This window comes from Callorhinus ursinus, unplaced genomic scaffold (assembly GCF_003265705.2).
Source record: "Callorhinus ursinus isolate GAN/ISIS: 27379988/994484 unplaced genomic scaffold, GSC_fseal_2.0 scaffold21, whole genome shotgun sequence".
In the NCBI taxonomy this organism is placed as follows: domain Eukaryota; kingdom Metazoa; phylum Chordata; class Mammalia; order Carnivora; family Otariidae; genus Callorhinus; species Callorhinus ursinus.
This window is the reverse complement of record NW_027397083.1, coordinates 21174465-21196162: the sequence shown is the minus strand read 5'-3', so window position 1 is coordinate 21196162 and position 21698 is coordinate 21174465. Positions and strand designations below refer to the sequence as shown.

General features: G+C 40.5%; 1 protein-coding gene across 5 annotated transcripts in view; it reads right to left on the bottom strand.

Moving 5' to 3' along the window:
• The window catches only part of BDNF (brain derived neurotrophic factor), a 58182-nt gene that overhangs the window by 24643 nt on the left and 11841 nt on the right, over nt 1-21698 (bottom strand). Inside the window, exon 1 of one of the 5 annotated variants that reach the window (XM_025879326.2) lies at nt 13731-13798. The exons of 3 other annotated variants lie outside the window; for them this stretch is intronic. The gene's annotated coding sequence lies outside the window, so the exon portion shown is untranslated. Of the gene's footprint in view, nt 1-12607; nt 12782-13730; nt 13799-21698 lie in introns of those variants that run through there. One more of the 5 variants, XM_073904911.1, reaches the window with a different exon arrangement.

Genomic DNA, 21698 nt, shown 5'->3' with positions numbered 1-21698 from the left:
GTGTACGAGGGTTCCCCTTCCTCTGCATCGCTGCCAACATCTGTCGTTCCCTGACTTGTTAATTTCAGCCATTCTGACTGGTGTGAGGTGGTACCTCATTGAGGTTTTGATTTGGATTTCCCTGATGCTGAGTGATGTTGAGGACTTTTTCATGTGTCTGTTGGCCATTTGGATGTCTTCTTTGGAAAAATGTCTGTTCACGTCTTCTGCCCATTTCTTGATTGGAACTCAAATACACGGAGGCTAAAGAGCATCCTACTAAAGAATGAATGGGTCAACCAGGAAATTAAAGAAGAATTTAAAAAATTCATGGAAACAAATGAAAATGAAAACACAACTGTTCAACTTTTTTGGGATGCAGCAAAGGCAGTCCTAAGAGGAAAGTATATAGCAATACAAGCCTTTCTCAAGAAACAAGAACGGTCTCAAATACACAACTTAACCCTACATCTAAAGGAGCTGGAGAAAGAACAGCAAATAAAGCCTAAACCCCGCAGGAGAAGAGAAATAATAAAGATCAGAGCAGAAATCAATGAAATAGAAACCAAAAGAACAGCAGAACAGGTCAACAAAACTAGAAAGAATTAATAAGATTGATAAACCCCTGGCCAGACTTATCAAAAAGAAAAGAGAAATGACCCAAATAAATAAAATCATGAGTAAAAGACAAGAGATCACAACCAACACCAAAGAAATACAATTATAAGAACATATTACGAGCAACTATATGCCAGCAAATTAGATAATCTGGAAGAAATGGATGCATTCCTGGAGATGTACCAACTACCAAAACTGAACCAGGAAGAAATAGAAAACCTGAACAGACCTATAACCATTAAAGAAATTGAAGCAGTCATCAAAAATCTAACAAACAAGAGCCCAGGGCCAGATGGCTTCCCAGGGGAATTCTACCAAACATTTAAAGAAGAATGAATACCTATTCTTTTGAAACTGTTCCAAAAAATAGAAATGGAAGGAAAACTTCCAAACTTGTTTTATGAGGCCACCATTACCTTGATCCCAAAACCAAAGACTCCATCAAAAGGAGAATTACAGACCAATATCCTTGATAAACATGGATGCAAAAATTCTCACCAAAATACTAGCCAATAGGATCCAACAGTACATTAAAAGGATTATTCACCATGACCAAGTGGGATTTATCCCTGGTCTGCAAGGTTAGTTCAACATCTGAAAATCAATCAATGTGGTAAAATACATTAATAAAAGAAAGAACAAGAATCATATGATCCTCTCAATAGATGCAGAAAAAGCATTTGACAAAGTACAGCATCCTTTCTTGATCAAAACTCTTCAGAGTATAGGGATAGAGGGTACATACCTCAATATCATAAAAGCCATCTATGAAAAACCCACAGCGAATAGCATTCTCAATGGGGAAAAACAGAGCTTTCCCCCTAAGGTCAGGAACATGGCAGGGATGTCCACTCTCACCACTGCTATTCAACACAGTATTAGAAGTCCTAGCCACAGCAATCAGACAACAATAAGAAATAAAAGGCATCCGAATTGGCAAAGAAGAAGTCAAACTCTCACTGTTTGCAGATGATATGATACTTTATGTGGAAAACCCAAAAGACTCCACCCCAAAACTGCTAGAACTCATACAGGAATTCAGTAAAGTGGCAGGATATAAAATCAATGCACAGAAATCAGTGGCATTCCTATACACCAACAACAAGACAGAAGAGAGAGAAATTAAGGAGTCGATCCCATTTACAATTGCACCCAAAACCATAAGACACCTAGGAATAAATTTAACCAGAGGCAAAGAATCTGTACTCAGAAAACTATAAAATACTCATGAAAGAAATTGAGGAAGACACAAAGAAATGGAAAAACATTCCATGCTCATGGACTGGAAGAACAAATATTGTGAAGATGTCAATGCTACCTGGAGCAATCTACGCATTCAATGCAATCCCTATCAAAATACCATCAACTTTCTTCAAAGAAATGGAACAAATAATCCTAAAATTTGTATGGAACCAGGAAAGACCCCGAATAGCTAGAGGAATGTTGAAAAAGAGAAGCAAAGCTGGCGGCATCACAGTTCTGGACTTCCAGCTCTATTACAAAGCTGTCATCATCAAGACAGTATGGTACTGGCACAAAAACAGACACATCGATCAGTGGAACAGAATCGAGAGCCCAGAAATGGACCCTCAACTCTATGGTCAACTAATCTTCGACAAAGCAGGAAAGAATGTCCAGTGGAAAAAAGACAGTCTCTTCAACAAATGGTGTTGGGAAAATTGGACAGCCACATGCAGAAGAATGAAACTAGACCATTTCCTTACACCACACACAAAAATAGACTCCAAATGGTTGAAAGACCTAAATGTGAGACAGGAATCCATCAAAATCCTAAAGGAGAACACAGGCAGCAACCTCTTCGACCTCAGCTGCAGCAACTTCTTCCTAGAAACATCGCCAAAGGCAAGGGAAGCAAGGGCAAAAATGAACTACTGGGACTTCATCACGATTATTTCTAAAAACTATGCAATGGGAAAAATTTCATGTAGAAGTATCTTCTTTATTAAGTTCCATTTGTGAATATTCTGAACAAGCAGATGAACACAACTCTCAATGCAAGAGAATGGCCAAGGAATGGGCAGGAGGACAGTCATTTTCATGAAAAAGGAAGGAAGATTTAGCACTTTGGAATTTCTACTTGTTGACTTTTATCCAGAAAAATCGTTTTCCATCCGGGTTTTGCACAGCAGGGTGTCAAGGGGCCTCTTGCAAGGGTCAAAACTGATCAAGGTCAAAGGGGCAGGACACTGATGTTCCCACCTGTAGTTTGACTAGAACAGCACTGCTTATTCTTGTTTTACATACTCAGGTTCTGTATATGATTTTGTTAGAGGGAAAAAAACAGTCCTACAATTTACTTATTTATTTATATTCATACCACTAGTTTTGAGGTTAGTGGACATGTGTCTATCTCTCTGAGTTTGTCTCAAAACGCAAAGTATGGAGTGTTCTGACACTATTTATTCACTGCTTATTCTAGCTGCCCTGCTCAGGAGTGAAAACAAAGGCTGGGAGCATGGCAGCAAGTATGGTTGGTGTAGGAGAAGGAAAATGGGACCTATTACCTCTTCTTGATCCACTTCCCGATTTTTCTGAAATTCACAGAACCACGTGAAAATATGCTTCCTTGTCGTATATCAAGAGGTTAAACATTCCTTTCTGAGTTGACAGTGCCAAACTGCTCGTAGTTATTATATTGGCATATTTATGACCCATGAACATCACATATGAACTCTTATTTCTACCACACGTTTGAGCAAAAACACCTCCTGACTTCACCATGAAAGGAGATCCTATGGATTGAAAAGTGGTTTTTAGTAAACTCTAAAGACATACATTACTAAATTTAAACATGTTACTGACTAATCTTTAAAGGCAAGACAGTATTCACTAAACTGATTTTTCCATCTTTTCCTTACTCAGCATAATCATGAAACCAGCTTCCAGGAAATGGTAGCATTCTCACAATTTAAATTTATATACATACAACATTTATAAACACTGTCAAATGAAAGACACATTCTTGAATACTAAGAGGCCCAAACATGTCCTCGTATATAAGGAAAAAAAATCCATCATCAAGTCAGTGGATACGAACCAGCATCTCTGGTTCAGAAGTTCTACTGTGGCTTCCACCAGCATCCAGTACAAAGAGCTCCTCGTGAAGTATCTTCTAGGAGCAAAATGTTTAGAACAAAATTCTAACAAGCATTTTTGTCTTTATCTGAATACAAAATGACACCTGAAAAATCAAGGGATAAGAAAGATCAACTCTTAAAAGGGAAATAAGTTATTTTAAAATGTTACAGACCATCGCTGAAAATACAGTATGGACAGGAAGTCAGAGAATTTGCTCAACAGATTTTTTTCTTTCTAAACACCAGGACTCTTTTGAAGTGAGTATATGAAAAGGTAATGGAAGCCTTATATGGAAAAATCAGTGGAGTTGCCTAACAGGTAGCACCTAAAGATGGATGGATCCATACAGGGAAAAGAAACCCCATGTAGCCCAGTACCTGGCACCCCCTGGGTACTCAATTAATGCTTGGTGCATTAATGAGTAAAATAATCATCCGCAGTATATAACACTTTCACTTTTTTTAAAAGAAAAGCTTTGAAACAGGAGAAAACATAAACCATAAAATATGTAATGTTCTAAAGGGGATGTAAATAGTAAACTGTTTGAGGGGCGCCTGGGTGGCTCAGTTGTTAAACCGTCTGCCTTCAGGTCACGATCCCGGGATCCTGGGATCGAGTCCCGTGAGGACTGCTTCTCCCTCTCCCACTCCCCCTGCTTGTGTTCCCTCTCTGTCTCTGTCAAATAAATAAAATCTTAAAAAAAAATAGTAAACTGATACACTGACAATATGAATACTTGAAAACAGTCTGAGAGATCGATCATAAAGAAGAAATACTCATCAGTACTGGAGTGGGTTGTGCACCTCATAGTCTAGACTTGCATTTTGATAACACATCCATGTTGATTAATTTCCAACTGTTCTACCCAAGAGCAAAATAAGTTATAAAAAAGAAATTTATGTTGAAACCTGATGGGTTGGGGAAGGGGTCCATTTCTTTGACACTTTATATTTAAAGTATATTTAAAGTATATTTAAAGTGTCCCCCAGAAGGGGAAGGTGAATGTTGAGAAGGTTTTTTTAGTTCAGCCGCTGAACTCTCTAGAAAATCTAATGTCAAAAGTTAATTTCTTAGGCAATTTGGGCATCTGAATGTGATCAGGCCTCTTTTTAGAAACATTCTGCTTAGTCTGATCCAAAGGAAAAAAAACTACTTTTGGGAATCCCTATGAAAGAATGGAAAAAGTAAAGTTTTTTGCAAAAAAAAATGGGAAGCATTTCTGATTCAATTCATGAAGTTGCAAAGGTAGAGGATCAGAAAACAAAGATATGTAATTGTCATTATTAGGATTGTATGTTAACTAAAGATAGGGAGTACACTTTATGATATGATCGACGTATATGGAAAACTTAGGAGTACAAAGGTACTTCAGATCCCATATTCCTAACTCCAACCTCCCACATTAGCATGCATCCTTTCTAAAAGGTTTGCAACTTCTGCTTAAACATCTATAACAGGAATGGACCATATCCTAAGAAGGCCTCTTTTTTTGTTAGATTATAAATCCACCCCCCATGAAGTGCTTTGTATGCAGTAATATTTGCTAAAATTAAATGGAACTTAAAATACTTCTAAGCACTATGTACAGTTACCTACATTTATATCACTGGTCCTAGATCTGCTCTCTGGGGTGACACAAAACAAACCTACTCCCTCCTCCACATGTGAAGACTGTCCTGTAAATAAGGATGTCAAAAACATTATCACACATGCTGTCACAAACCCCTCAGCCATGGCAGGCATTAGCAGTCAGAACATTCTTTCTCTTTTGAGCCTGGACAGCTTCAGAATTCTTCTTAAGCCAGCATTCTAGGTAGCTAGAATCATGGGATGGGAGTTGCTAGAGAGACAAAAAACCATTTGCCATTTGGACCTAAGTTTTTCTGTCCCCAGCCACCCATTCCAAATTCCCTCAACCATTCCTCACATGCAATGATTTCAAATGCCCTGTGTATCTGTGTCACCATGATCTCAAAAGATGAGAGCAATTTCAGTTCCTTGAAGATAATATCCTATATATAGTCTCTCTAAAAAGTGGAGGAGAATTATCAGCTTCCCCATTTGAGTGTTATGCTTCTACTAGTGCAGACCAAAAGTGCAGTAGCTATGTTCACTTCCCATAGTCACACCTCTGGCTCACACTGGTCCTGTGATGATTTAAAACATCTAGGCTTCCTTTCTATAGTCTGGTAAGTCATGCCCCCAAACCTTTTCCCAACTCCCTACTCTATCCTGCATTTATACAATTGATTTTAACTGAATCATACTATTTTACATCTAAGTAAATGTAAATGATCCAGATTCTATGATTCAACAGAATGTCTCCTGGCTTTAGGTTTCAATATGATAAACATATCATCTGTGCCTTTAGATATATTATCAGCCAACATGTTAAGACTGGATGTACTTTCCCAGTGTTGCATACGTAAGAGACAGCACCTTTGACAGTTTGGTCTAGGAGTGAGGCCTGGGACTTGGCCCAGCATCCCTTCCAGCAGCGTGAGGCAAATTGCTTGACCTTCAGGTTCTGTATGATGTAAAAGAAATTTATCTGTGTTTAAAAACACTCCCCATAATTCAAGAAATAAACAAACATCTGAGAAGACAGAGAAACTTGTTTCAATTTGGGCATAGTTTCAGTTTTCAAAAACACAGGAAGGCAGAAAGAACAGAAAATGCAGTCAAAGCTGATGCTAGCCACTCCAAACCCAAGACTGATTAGATTCAATCTCAAGTGGCAAAAATCGTACAGTGAGTTTCCTTTTTCCTCCTTCTCTCTGTCTCTTGTTTTTTAGTATTTTTTTCCTGAAAGTTTTCCACACCTGATTGTTCCCATGCATGACACAAAATACAGACAATATAATGACTTTCTTTGGTGATCTGCCTACTGGAAAAAACTGGCACAAACATAACATATACTGTTAAAAAATACACACACACACATCGTTTTCCATTCCCTGAAGCACAATTACTGACATCCAAAACTTTGAAAACATTTTAAACGAAAATCCACCAGTAAGTTTACAGCTGCTACTGCGTACATCAACTCTAACATTCCTACGTTCCAAACATGGTTAATTTTATAAAAGAATTGTGCGTAAGAAATTTCAGAACTAAGCCAACTAAAGGACATCAACAACCAGTAGCACTACACTTACTTCTTCCAACTTCTGCTCCTCTGCGAGCAAAACAAGCATTTTTCTGTAACAATGAAATTTCTTCATTGTCTACACTGCTAGTCAGACTCCAAAGCAACTATTAATCAATCTACTTGTCCATTCAACAGTATTTGTCCAAGTGCCTCCTCTGCTACCAGCACCATTTTGGATGCTATTGTGGGGCATGCAAAAATGAATTAAACAGATTTTTGTCATCAAAGAATTTTAAGCTAATTTGCAATTATTCGTTCCTGGCTCCACTACTATCTTTTGGTGCTGGCTCAGATGTCTGTCTTCATCTATTCTAAGGCTGAGGCAGCTCTTATAATTTCCTTCTCCCTGTCTATTTTTCCCCTCTTACTTTTTTGGTGTTTAAAGTCTTGCTACATATATGACCCTTTATTTTATTCTTAATTCTCCTCAAATCATTAAAGTTAAAATTGGATCTCAGATCAAAGACATTCTTCAGGTCTCTCTACTCAATTTATTTGGTGTTATTGTATCTCAGAAAGTGTAATGAATTGCCTGTAGCGAGTGAATAAAATCAGAACCTTTGTACTCAATGCTTCAATACATATTACTGGAAATAATAAATGTTAAAAAAAAAAAAAGAAGAAAGCAAGCCAGCCTTTATTCCTGGCAGGCTAATCTACATTTGGCTACTATATTAAAATGCTAAAATGACTTAGTGTATGCATTGAGTTGAGGATCTGCCAGTTTTAAAATCTCATCTACAATCCCAAATGCATAAACAAACCTCTACGCACCCCCCCACACCAAATCTGAACAGGGTAGCAAGCAAATCCTAGTAACTGCAGCCTTAAAAGTATAGCCTGAAAAAAAGGGCTCATATGGCAAATGAACCATTTGGCTTGGTAAAGCTGGTGATTTCGTTCTCTAGGTGGCACTATTACTTCAACTTTTGATGAGTTGCTTACATTTCTTGAAAATGCCACTTTTTTTTTCTTTTTGAATTTCCATTGTATAAATCTTAATTTTACACACACTGGTTGTAATTAAATGACAGGCTGTCTTCTAGTTTTATTTTAATAAGCCAGTTTGAAGTTAAGTGATTTCTTATCATATAATTTTATATTTCCTAATTATATTGTCTTAGGATTAAGGCATCTTCCTTTGCCCACCCACCTCCAAGTATGCAGAGGCATGTCAAAAACACAGAAGGTGGTCGTAAAGCTTCAGTCAGACCAAAGGAATCAAGATGAAAGCACATTTAAGAGTTACTAGGTTCTGGGACCTTTCAAAATCAGGACATTACTACCATGACAACCAGTGAAAAGTTCTTTCAAGTGAACCTTTGGGGAAAACTGAATAATGTTCGTTACTTTCTGGGATCTTTGGAAACTTTTGCTATATTATGGCTGTCACTGAAGCTTGTAAATTTACTCTGCTTCCCCCTTGTCACTCTCCTGGTCCCGCCCCCGCCCCTCCCCTAATTCATTTAAAGGAACCCATCCTCAAGCTTCAGACCATGTGCAAATGACACATCAAGGCAATGAACCACTTCTTAGCATCCAGCATATCTGGTCAGATTTGTTTCACCAAGAATCTAAGTGTCCCAGAGTCTGAACTTGAATTTGAGTATCTGCAGTTAAATGAAAGCTTCCATACTTCTTATCTGACCACATTCTCGTGTTTTTCTACAGAAACAGAATACCTTTCTGCTCCACTTAAGGAACACACCCATTTACCACTCCCTTACCCCCCCAAAATTTTTCAAAATCAATATATTAGTGAGCTTCATTGTTTTGTGTCTGCCATCAAGAATGATTCCACATACTTAATAATTGGGTCCATGACTTATTCTAAGGCTTTAGTCTAAGTGTTCTGGAAAGCCAGAGATGTGTTTAAGTATAAAATTATTTAGGACTCAACAATTCTATGCCTTCAATGGAAGTTTAAGGGGACTTTGAGGACACACATGCCTGAGCTTAAAAATACCAAAGCTTTTTTCTGTGTCCTAGGGTTAAATCCCATATACAAATGACATACGGATTTCATTTGCCAACATCATTTATTGCTTAACATTACTCCATGCTAAACAGAGTAAATGGATGCAGAGGGTAACCAATAAGTTTGCTCATTCACTTTTGAAGCCCATCTGGGTATGTTATTCATCCTAGTAAAGAAAATTTATCACAACGCAACTTAATGTGATTCTTGTTCAAATGATTTCTTCCTCCACTGAAATCCAGCATTTAAACCTAGAATTCCCCTGAATTCTCTGCTCCATTCCTTTTTAAAATGCAATTCACAGTTTGAGATTACAGAGCCTGCCAGTGGATGAATGGCTGCTCTAGATGGCTGAGAGTCCTTCAATTAAGCAGCAATTTTGCAATTAGTGGAAACTGAGTGCTCCATAACAATCGTTTGAAAACAAGTTGAGAAAAGTTAGCAATTACCCAATTAAAGGGACATATTCACTCGCATTTGGCTGAGCTGGCCCCCTCAGACAAATTGCAATCTTCCATACAGAGAGTTGAAAATTATGTTTCAACCATTAAAATAAATTCGCTATTATAGACATCAAAATGGGAGTGCCTTTCATTTTAAAAGATCTTCAGAGTTTAGCTATCATACAATTTCCATGCTCTCTTTTCATTCATGAAATCGAGAATTATTCTCTCTACTCTGGGACTAACTTCCTAGTTCTTAAAATGTTAATGAACTGCGTGCATATGACCTTTCCATTGTGTGTATCTTCAATATGCTTGAAGTTTAGTAGAAGAGTAAGTCCATGATTGAGACCCAAAGCTGCTGGCTGTTACATTCCACAAGTTCACTAACTGGATATAGAATATAGAGCTCTGTGTGCTCCGTGTGTCTGAAGTGGGGGGTGGGGGGATATTTACAGAACGGTTTAAACACAAACGTAAAAACATGTAACAGAGCTCTTTGCTATTATCAGGTGGACCTGCCCAGCTTGCTGTGTGTACTCAACTACAAACCAGAGCTATTTATGTTTGAAAAAAATGAGATTATCAATCATCTGCATTTGGACTACTGAAAAGTTAAGATTCCAGGAAGAAGGGAATAGCTTACATTCTAATGGTGCCCCTATTAAACAGGAAACCAAAGGACTTTAAGCCAGGATTTTAGAAACTTGCATTTACAGGATTCCCCCCCTCCTGGTAAATCACAATGAACCAGCAATATTCCAGCACCTCCCCACCCCACTTTGGCCCAGTTTTAGACAATTAATTCACCTAGTACAAATGAATCATTTGCTTTTTAGGCAAATGATCCTTTTTTCAGTTCCTCTTGTTCGAAAGTAAAAGTTACACTTACTGAGAAGACATCCTAAAACAGATTTCTTTAATGCTTTATTCTGTGGATACTTAAATGTTGACCTACTTTATATCTTAAATGACCTTAAATATTACCTTAAAATAAACATGATTTCCAGTTACTAATTCAGTTCTGAATGGGCTATGAATGGCTCCAAAAGTATGTGAAAAATTACTCTGTTATTTTGCTTTTAAAAAAATGTGATGTCTAAGTGTGTATGCAATGTTCTAATGCTTCAAAACATGTACGTGGGTCTTGTTTATCTGGAAATCATTTCTTTCTGCTTATATCATTTATAAATAGAATATGTTCTGTAATAACTTAAAATAGCCCTACCTACATAACAATTCTATCAAAATACTTATTACCAGTCTGTATTTACCAGCATTTATCACATTTTGCAAAATAATGTAGAAAAAAAAAAGACAACGATTTTATGACCCTGGAATTCCAATAATGATAATCAACGTTTTAAATTCCAGTAAAAGTTATGGTTACATTTCAACAAGTGTCTCTTTCCTTTCTCTTACCTCTGCTGCTAGCCCAGAGGTAAACTCACAAAAGAAAAATCTTAAAGAAGGTGTTCGCAAAATCAGGCAACAGGAGTTAGTGAGTGTTTTAAAGGGGTGCTGGTCCCAGGGCCAAGAATTGGCAATCTCTATGTGCAATGTGTGATGTGACCTATTACGTGCAACAACATGGAGCACTACGTGCCATAATCTCAGAAACTTCAAGTTAAAAATGATAATGTTTTGCAGGAGGTAAACAATGAGGGTTCCCACATTTAGACGAAATAAATCTGTAATTATACCTCAATAAATAAAAATATTTTAAAAAAGTATATAATTTTAAGACCAAAATAGCTTTTGACCTTATATAAACACAAACAGAAATAAATTTTTGGATAAAAACAGAGAAGGGGTATTTTCCAAGAAGTAGAGCCAATTTGAAGATCTTATTTAGTAGCATAACACGTTTTATATGCAGTTTAAAAACAACAACGTTCCCAATTAGACACTGGTTTGCTTTAAAAGATAACTGTACTAGGAGAATTAATAAACATTCAGAAATATGATTTTCTTTGCTTCTGGCCAAGAACGTTCCTGCATTCTTGTCAAAAAATGTTCACTGGCTACTACTGACATTGTGAGGGGTAACTGTAAGATACCTGAAGAACCCAGAAATAAGATCCAGGGAGCCCTAACACACCACCAACTGTGGTCTGTCATAACTCCCCCAGCGTGAGGAAAACTTTTTGCTTTGGAGCCAAAGAGGAGCACGGGTCAAATACATCAGAGTCGGGAGTCAGCAGCATCATTCAACAAGTCCCTCCTACCAGCTCCCCAAGGGATCCCGGAAAGTCATCCCTTACCACTTCCCCACCCCCAGCCTCCCGGCCCCCAGCAGCTGCTCTGGGTAACTTGGCCGGCAGAGGGCACCCTCTACCTTCCCTAGCACCAAGCTCCCTGCCCCCTCCTCCTCGCCCCCCAAGCCCAGTCCCTCCACCCCGCTCCACCCCGCTCCACCCCCAACACACAAACACAGCATCCTCCGACCGCGAATCCAGTTCACTCCAGCAACCCCAAGACTTTTCTCTCCTGGGGGTACCCCCAGTCTGCAATTTCCCTTCTCAGCCCGTCGGGCAGAAAGCCCCCAATCCTCAGCAATTTCTTTCCAGGCACAGCTCACCCATTCCTTCTTCCCGGCTTTGCATCCCCAGAGACCCACCCGAGAGTCAAGACACCCCATCCTGCTCCGGAAAGTCAAAACTTGTAATTCCCTGGAAGGTGCTCCAAGGGAGGGCCGCGGGATGGGGAGAAGTGTGGGCGCAGCCAGCGCCGGAGTCCCGCAGCCCCTTTCAGGTCCGAGCTGCAGGAGTGTCTCAAGTTTTCCGAGATATACTGGCACTGGACCTGTGTAAGTCCGCTTTGGTCTCAAATCCTGAGGCGCAGGTGACCGTGTGCAGCCTGGCCGGAGCCCCGGGGGCGGTGGTGTGGGCTGAGGGAGCAAGGGACCCCCCAAAATCTGCGCGGGGACCGCCAGCCCACAGGAAAGATACATATCCCAGCTCCGACACAGTCACCGCAGTCAGGGCCCCGACAGCTGGCGCCCTAAATCTCTCACGACCCGGGCTGTGCTAGGGGAGGGTTTCGGGGGATCCCCGGGGCGCCGTCTCCGCTCCTGCTGAGCAGCTCCGCGTCTCCTCTAGGCTTTTTCTCCCCCACTTCAGGGCTGCCCGGGGTCCCTCTCCCTCGGGGGGTCCTGGCTGCTCTCTGGGCCGCGGGATGCCGAGGAGAAAGCTCCGCCGGAGCAACTCCAAGTCCCCCTTTTCCTGGAGGGGAGGAAAGGAGTTCCAACCTCTTCCCACAACTTCGGGGCCCCCCAACCAACTTTCCCCCGAGGACGGGAGGCTCCCGCGCCAAGCCCCACGCCCGCTACTCGCCTACCTCGGAGTCCACACAAAGCTCACGGGTCCCCGGCGGAGGAGTCACATCGTTATCTCGCTCCTGGCCCCTGAACCCAGCCCGGATCCCCGTCGCGGAGCCGCTGGCCGCCGGCCCCACAGCAGCAGTGGCAACTGCAGTTCAAGTGTCTCATCAAAGCTTCCCGAGGAGGAGGCGGGGGGCGCGCCGGGCCGGCTTCTCGGCCCCGCCCGGGAGCCCGCGGCGCGACGGGGGGCGCGGGACAGCGAGCGGGCGGGTGCGCCCGGGCGCGGCGGCGGCGGGGACCGGGAGCTCCAGCCTGCGCCTCGAGCTCCGGTCAGACATTATTTAGCTCTTCGGTTGAGCTTCGATTGGTCAAACGGCACCGCCCCCCGCCCCCCTCCCCCGGCTCGCCCGCGCCACCGATACCCGTGCGGGGCGGCCGCTTAAAGGGAACGCCGCGCCTTTTCCTCGCTCTGGCTCAGCCCCTGGGACTCCCGGGGCTCCCCGGGTCCGTGCACCCCCCTCCGCCTGTCCCTGGGACCCCGCGACGTGTCCCCGCAAGCCCCGCGCCCGCCCGGGGTGCCGGGGCAGGACGTACGCGCCGCGCCCGCTGCTTCGAGGAGCTACCTACCCCCGCCCGGGGAAACCCCGCATCCGCGCCCTTCGCGGAAACCCCGGCTGTGCGCGCCGGGGCGGGAAGGAGCTGTTGCGAATCGAGCGTCCCCGGGGTCTTGCTCCCCTCCCTTGTAACTCCCTCCGCCCCATCCCAGCACCCAAGTTCTGCGGGAGAGGGCGTGCATTTCCCGGGCCAGGAGACACACCTTCCCACACCTTCCCGCACCTTCCCGCACGACGGAGCTGCAAACGCGAGCACACAATGAAATCGTACGGAGCATGGGGGCTATTGGTTTACTCCGCTGCCTTAAACACGTCGGCTTAAACAGAGTTCGTGCACTGACCTCTCCAGAGTTTGCCTAGTAGGAATTCAATCAAGATAATGACGGCATTTTTTATTAATGAATGCCCCCAGATAACGTTACATCAAGTTACTTGCTCCAGCCAGTAATGACAGAGCTCACTAAAGCCAAACGCTTTCTAGCCGACCAGAGAAAAACGGAAAGAGAAAGAAAGAAAAGAAACCCACCTTTTCAGTCACTACTTGTCAAAGTAAACATCAAGGCAGCTGCTCTGGGGAAGACTTCGGCCCCAAAACTCCCAGACTCTATTATTATTATTTTTTTCACGTTCCCTTTGGTTAAAAAGAAGTGGGGGGTGCGAGTCTTTGGTGCCCGGTATGTACTCCTTCTGTTCTGCAGCAAAGAAGTTAAATTATTGATAGTGGAAATTGCATGGCGGAGGTAATACTCGCACCCCCTGAGCGAGGAGCTCCATTTGATCTCGGCAGGGGCAGGGAGATTTCATGCTAGCTCGCCAGGGGGAGCGGCAGCGCGAGCAGCCCTCTCCGCGGTGAATGGGAAAGTGGGTGGGAGTCCACGAGAGGGCTCCACGGTGCCTTGACGCGCGGTGTCATATGATACCTCCGCTGCCTCGAAATAGACACACTAGTGCACGAATTACCAGAATCAAAATTCAGCGCATTTAAAATGATACATCTTTTATTAGAAGAGTTCCGTTCCAGGGCATTGCATGGTTTTGCAGATGTTTTCACTTCTCTCCCTAGCAAACTTACACACATAAACTAATCCATTTAATAATGAACCTGGGCAGCAAAGATAAAGAGCCTTCTGTTCTTACCTGTGTGTGGGGGGGGGGGGGCGGAGAGGGAGGGAAGCAGTTGGCTCAGTTAATCCTACCCTCGCGCCCCTCCCCCACCCAGCGAAGAGCAGTCTTTAGGGTGCAGGTAGCCAAGACCCTCGGAGAGAACTTAAGTGGCTAGGGTCCAGAAGACTATTTTCAATTTGCTATTGGACGAACATTGTCAACCGTCTACCTAGGTTCCTGTTTTGAAGTTGAATTTTCTTCCCATTAGTTCAACCGATTCGTAGGCTACTGGGAAAGATCTTAAAATATAGAATAAGGAACAAGACGGCAGTACTTAATTTGTAGTCCTTGGACCTGCCGCGAGCATACAAATCATCTGGGTACCTGCTAAAACGCAGATTTCTCCTCCTGAATTCATGATTTAGTAGGGGTGGGGCCGGGTCTAGGAATTAACATTCTAACAAGCATCTCAGGCAATTCGGATGCAGAAAATCTGAGGTCACGCTCTGAGAAACACTTTCTTAAGGGATGAATAAATGGGTGTCAGAGGAATCGCCCATCCACACACCCCCCAATTTGGTAGGCCAGTGTTATGTGTATGTGCATTTTTCTCTAATCTCAAAGGGGTTTGACCTAATAATTGCTAAGACTCATTGCTGTAAGAATTTCCCTAAACACTCCAACATTAATTTGGGGAAAGGGAAAGATTTACAAAGTTTCCTTTCCTGGACCCTCTTGTGGCTATCAAGAATGTGCTGTTGAACGGAGTATATAATAATATTATATCTAAGGGTTTACAGTTAACAAAATGAGTTCACTTGTATTAGCTGTTTTAGAGCTTCTAAAGACTAGTGACAGAAACTATTATTATTTTATAAATGAAGACCCTGAGGCTCAATGCCATGAAATAATTTGCCCAAATTCACACAGCTAAATGCCAGAGAGGAGACTTCAATGAACTCAGGAACTCCAGCTAGAAATATCGGTGCCTCCCCCCACCTCAAAATAAACAAAGCTATCTGTTCCTTGGAAGTGTTACCAGAAGGATTTCCCAAATTGGTGGACTGAGTAGTCAAATTGTTCAAAAACATGCATATTCTTAGCGTGTCAGACATTTAACTTTGCACTTCTATCAACGTGACAGGACACATGACCAATACAAACTACCTTACAGCACAGATGATGAGGTTTACTGTGGGATAGTTAATGCATGTGAAATCTGCAGGCTAGCCAGAAGCAATAAAGGACAGTGAGCATGAAGCTGGGCTTGGCCACCTCAGAGAAACTCTGTATCGATTCCCAGGGGTGTAGGCTGAATAGAGACACAATTTCTTTTAATACTACAAAACAATTTAAGAGACTAGATTTATAAATTAAACACACACACACATATACACACACAAACCTTGTACTATATAAAGTACTAGAGGAGCGCTACCTAAACTTTTTAAAATAACTTTATGCTAACTTCAAACCCATGCTTACTTTCCAACTTTAAATTTGCTTGAAAATGAGTTATTTCCTCAAGTTTTTAAGCTCAATTGTAATTTACTTCCTTGGAAAAATACCTACCAAGTGAAAGTCAAGAATCTTAGCATTCTTGGTGCTGCTCAGTTGGAAGTTATGGCAGATCTTCTACCTGCTAAATCCACATTGCCACATCAGCATTTTTGTGGGAGGAAAAGTGTTCTCATTTCTGAGACTCTGATTGTGTCTACGGCCAATCTTCTTATTCCCACTCTCCCTTGACGTTATACAAATAAATGTTTGTATCTCTACTTTCCAGTGTGTGGTGCAGTTTTACTGAGGAAAGACAGAGGAGTCAGAAATGGCAGGAATATTTAGAAATAAAAGAAGAACAAATGTCAATTCAGATAAACCCTTTGATGAATCAGACCTCTTGACATTTCTGAGCATTTTGAAACTTTCTGATTTGTGATTACAGTGTTACCAAAACAGTAAAAGATCAGACTTAAAATACTTTATTTGCCTTAAAAGTACATCTTACATTCAAAAACAATGAAGCTAAGATAAACTAAAGTTGTACTGGTGTGTTGCACGGAATTCTGAATAATTTTTTTATTTGTTTAGTTCAGGGAGCATATGGAGATAGTGCTAGAAGTCTAAGATCAAACTTTTTACAAAATTATTTTCCTATTATAGTCAAGGGTGATGCTGAGAATATAGAGCAAACATTTCTGATTCTCCTTAAAGATTAGTCTCTCACATGATTGATAGGTTAAGGACAAAGTTCCCAAATTCATGATCTGAACATTTTCTCAATCACCCAAAGGAGGAAAAAATTGCGTGAAAAGAAAATACTCCATATTTCACTTTTGAGGGGCTTAAAAATTAATTTTGAATTAGTTAAAATCTTTATTTTTGGTTATGGGCTAATTCTATTCTAACCCAATGTTCTAGAAGGACAAAGGTCAGAAAGAAATGTGAATTCTCATCTATTCTTGTCAGGAAACATAAACTAAGCTTCATTACCCAAGTGGGAACAGAGGCAGTAGACTCAGATTTGACATTGACATATTTTTTCTATTAAAAATTTTAATCGATGAGGTCAATTCTATCATTATAAGCATTTTATGTTTAGTTATATTTGTTTCCTAGTTACTCCTGCCTTCAATCCTCCTTGCAAAAAAATAAAAAAGTTGTCTAGAATCAAATGAGTTGACCTCAAAAACTGCTGAAAATCTTCGTAATTAGCATAGGGAAAATAATAAGTAAACAGAAAACTGTCCTGCTTCGTGGAGTGGCAAAGGTATTTTCAAAGTCATGCCGCATGATTTCAAAGGCCCAATCCAGCACTGAACTGTGTCACTTCTAATCCTACAAATTATTGAGTAAGGTCTGTCCTGAGAAAAATCTTAAAAGAGAAATAATATTCCTGTTTATTAGATGGTACTTTAATACGGGGTGTATTTCTTCTCTGTAAGCTTTTTATGAACCTTAAGAATAGCTTCCATGCCATAATCAAATGCCCAAATCGGCCAATACCTGTTACAGGAATTATGTAACCAAGCATGGCCATTAGTGGCAAACAAACAAAAAAAAGGAGCCACAGTAGGAAAATGTTAGAAGGGCCAAAATTAGGAGAATAGAACAAGAAGGTCAAAAACCGATCTCATCTGGGAATAATATTTAGTTGGATCAAGAGAAACAGCACCAAAACTGTTATAAAACAACTGAGACTAACCCCCAAACATATGAGAGTCATCAACTTGTAACCCTCTGAGTTACCAGATTTTCCCTGAGAACATTTAAAAATTAATAGTGAAGAATAAATTGGTTTACTCATTGTAATGTTTCTGTAAGCATGGTCAAAAGGATTGCAATTGTAGACTGAGAACAAATGTTAGAACTGACAGAGATAGCTGCCTGTGGTATGTTGTTGGTTTTATTGAGAGAAGAGTCATGAGAAGAATTATCAGGTTTAAACCAGAAGGTTTCAGGACATTGAATCAAATTGTAAGGAACAGATTACCTTATTTTTGAGACAATTATTTAGGCTGTTTGATGATGGCGATGAGAGATTTTCTACTGTTAAATTTCATATTCTTCATGGACAAAGTTAGAAACATGCAAAAAGAGAATTTAGAAAAAAACCATTGAGCTTCCTAAAAAACAAAATCACACTAGGAATTTGGCCTATTTTAGTATGATTCTGAATCTATACAGTGCCTATCTTGAACGGTCTGCAGGATGTACAGCTGGCTCTCTTGTCTAAATCCTCCCAATAACACAGGCATGGTAGGAATAAAATCCTCAGTGCTACACATGTGGCAACAAGGGTTGGGACTTAGATTTGTCTAGCATACAGAATCATTGGAAACATCTGAAACACTTGACTTTCTCAACTTCAGTTAATCTTCAGTTTACCATCTTCATGTCACGGTTACATTCATTCAGTTGATGAAAACTTGCTGAATACCTACTGCCAAACATTGCTCTATGTTTTGTTTTAAGATTTTATTTTTTCAGTAATCTCTACACCTAACATAGGGCCCGAACTTGCAACCCTGAGTTCAAGAGTAACATGCTCCACCGACTAAGCCAACCAGGTACCCCAACCCTTTGGACTATGTTAAAGGCAGATGAATAAAACATATTTCAGCTCTTTAGATACTCAAATTCTAGAACATAAGATCTGTCTTTTAATCCATTGGGTCATTTGTGAACTAGTTAAAGGTAGGAAATTATGTTTGGTTTTGCTTTCCTTTGTCATGGATTTGGTGTATGGGAAGATGACCTTCAACATGCTGGCAGTGGCCAGGGATATAAGTGATGGACAAGAAACTTGTTCCCAAAGCTGGAAGGGCACCTAGCAGCTGGGGAGGGCCCATCATGATTGATCAGGGCCCTAGCTACCCTTGGTTAGCAGCATTTTACAGAAGGTAGACAAAGGATAAGGGATCCTGATACAAGTAGTGGTAGGAAGGAAATGAGGCATTGTTCAGGCAAATAATTTTTCTAAGTGGTTAGGTAGATTTATAAAAAGAGATCCAGAGGGGATCTTAAGAGATTATCTCATCTTCCTCACCACTGATAGGCCTATCATTGCAGACCAGGAAAGTAGATTCCACGTTCTTCTTCTGAAGACCTTTCTAAGGATCCAGCAATTCTAGTGCTTGGAAGTTCCCACTTACAACACATTTTTGTTCTTGTTGCAATTTATATCTTATTTCATTTCTTCCAACCTTAGTGAAGATGGAGAACAGCTGCTTACTAACCTCCTGTGTTATTAAGTCACCACTCGGACTTTTCTCATAGCAAGAAATCAGATCTCACAAACTTTCTTCATAAACTCCAACTTCCAATCCATTAATCATTTCCCTCGGTCTACCCTGGACCTCCTCCAAGATCTCCATATTCTTCTGAAAATGTGAAGCCCCATACTAGACATGTGTGTGAAATTATCCAGGGCTCAGGAAACATGGGAGTCATGAATTATCTGAACACAGATGTTGGGAAAAACTAAAGGGGAGATTCAATCAGATTGACAAATCCTTCCCTTGCAACTTAGAGACAGAAGTAGTTTGTTTCATAAAAAGATGAGCCTTCATGTCAAAGCTGTATCTTGTATCCTTAGTTTTTAGATGAAGCACTTTGTGAAAGGAACAGATCTTAAACAAGACATTTAGCTTTTACTTCTTTTCTTCTCAACAAAATTGTTTAAGAACAAGTGATTTTTTTGTACTCCACTTAATATCCCAAGTTGTGAACCTTTATTTGTTAAAAGTGGGATAGTGCTTACATATTCTCAAGTGTTTATTTTGACATAATTTCTTTAGAAGGTAAGGACTACAAAACACTACACTACTTTTAAAGCTTCCACTTTCTCCTATTTGATAAATTTCTCCTATCTTTTCATTTTGTCTGTATATAAAGCCTAATTAGAATAGGAATTTAGTTTTACTTAACTGAATTAGAATTTAGTTTTATTTAAATTGAAGTTCATACAAAAGAATCATGTTAACCTACATGATACCTAGAAGCAAGTTTAACTGATTATTTCGCTTGTCATTTATAGCTCTGTTAAGATCTCACAACCCAGTGTGACCAAATATTTTGGGCCTTCTCATTCTTTATAGCCCTGATGAAGAGCATGGGATCAGCAGAAATACCATTCCCAGTACTCATGGTTGTCTCTTTAGGGCATGTTTAGGGCCTTCAGTGGTGACTACAAACTCAATCTAGTAGTCCTGAGAAGAAATTAGGCCAGTCGTGGAATGAAGTCAACACTCTAAAAAGAAACTGAGTAGGAGATGAGGACATTTATTTCCCCGTCATAATATAATTTTGAGAAGTTGTCGAGAGACTCTGTGACCAAAAGACCACTAGGCTAGGAGTGTTTGCTGTCAGTAGTCACTTCTGAAACCTCAATCTATCAATGCAGGGCACCAAGAGTAGTAAGTCTAGTTGGATCTAAGAGAGGGTGATGTTGATGCAGATGGACAGGACAAATATAATGTTTCATAAAAGTTGAAGACAGAGAAATGGGATAGAAGGGGAATGGATGGGGGAAAGCAGAGCCACACTTTAAATTCCAAGACCTTCATTGATTTTTTTGGTCAGTCATTGCTATATATACACTCAACAAAACCCATTTTTCTCTGCCTGGACAGTGGTTATGACCTGGGAAAGGTGGGTGATATGTGTGAGGTAGTGGGTTATATGGTTAGATATCCAATTTTGGAAGTCAGACGTTGATTCCATGGTACAAATTAAATATATTTCTGGGATGCATATTCAGACCACAGTCAGCTTTCCTCGAGACAGCCTCTATGCTGAATTAGAAAAATGAAGACCCAACACATTAGTACCAAATTTCATGCCTCCCCCAAATGCAGTACAATGTTTAGCATTGAGGATCTTTTATTTCATAGACATGTTTTCCTGGAGTACTTGGGAAGAATGAGCCAATACTATTATATATTCTGACCTTTTTAATTTAAAAAAAGAAAAAGTTCCCAGGATAAATAACTGAAGTTAGCTTGCATTGCTCATTGCTTTATGTCTATACTGAATGCTAATTTGAATTACCATTCTCACATAATAAACATATTCTTATGGCATTACAACCAGATTGTGGATGTAGATCATCTTAGAACTACTTTGCAAGCCAAATTTCCATTGCCTTCCATTTTATCTGCACACAAAAACTAATTAAAGTGAGTAAAAATAAGTTGAATTCCATAAAAGAGAATCATGCTAACCTACACGATGCCAATTTGTCTCAAAAAATATATAGAAGTTTGACATATTCTTGACTATTCGTTTGGCTAATTAACATTTTTAATATTACTTTTTGTTATTGTGTTTTTGATAACTCATATTGTTGTTATTTATTTATATAATTTCATTCTTCATTTTTAGGAAGAATTTATAAATATCTAATTTACCCATCAATTAATTGGTTTTTATAAGAGCACAACTTCAGAACAATACTTAATAATAGAAATTAATCACAAAAGTGGAATGATGTGTATGGATGTCATATGAAGAACAAAGAAACAGCCTTAAAGAGTATTTCTTCGGGGTGCCTGGCTGGCTTCGTCAGTGGAGCATGCAACTCTTGATCTTGGCATCATGAGTTCAAGCCCAATGTTGGGTATAGAGCTTACCAAAAAAAAAAAAAGAGTATTTCTTTGGAAAATGATGTGGGTTAAAAAATATAAAGTTTAGGGGCACCTGGGTGGCTCAGATGTTTAAGTATCTGCCTGCCTTCGGCTCAGGTCATGATCCCAGAGTCCAGGGATCAAGCCCCACATTGGGCTCCTGGCTCAGCAGGGAGCCTGTTTCTCCCTCTCCCTCTGCCTCTCCCCCTGCTTGTGCTCTCTCTCTCTCTCTCTCTCTCTCTGTATGTGTGTCTCAAATGAAT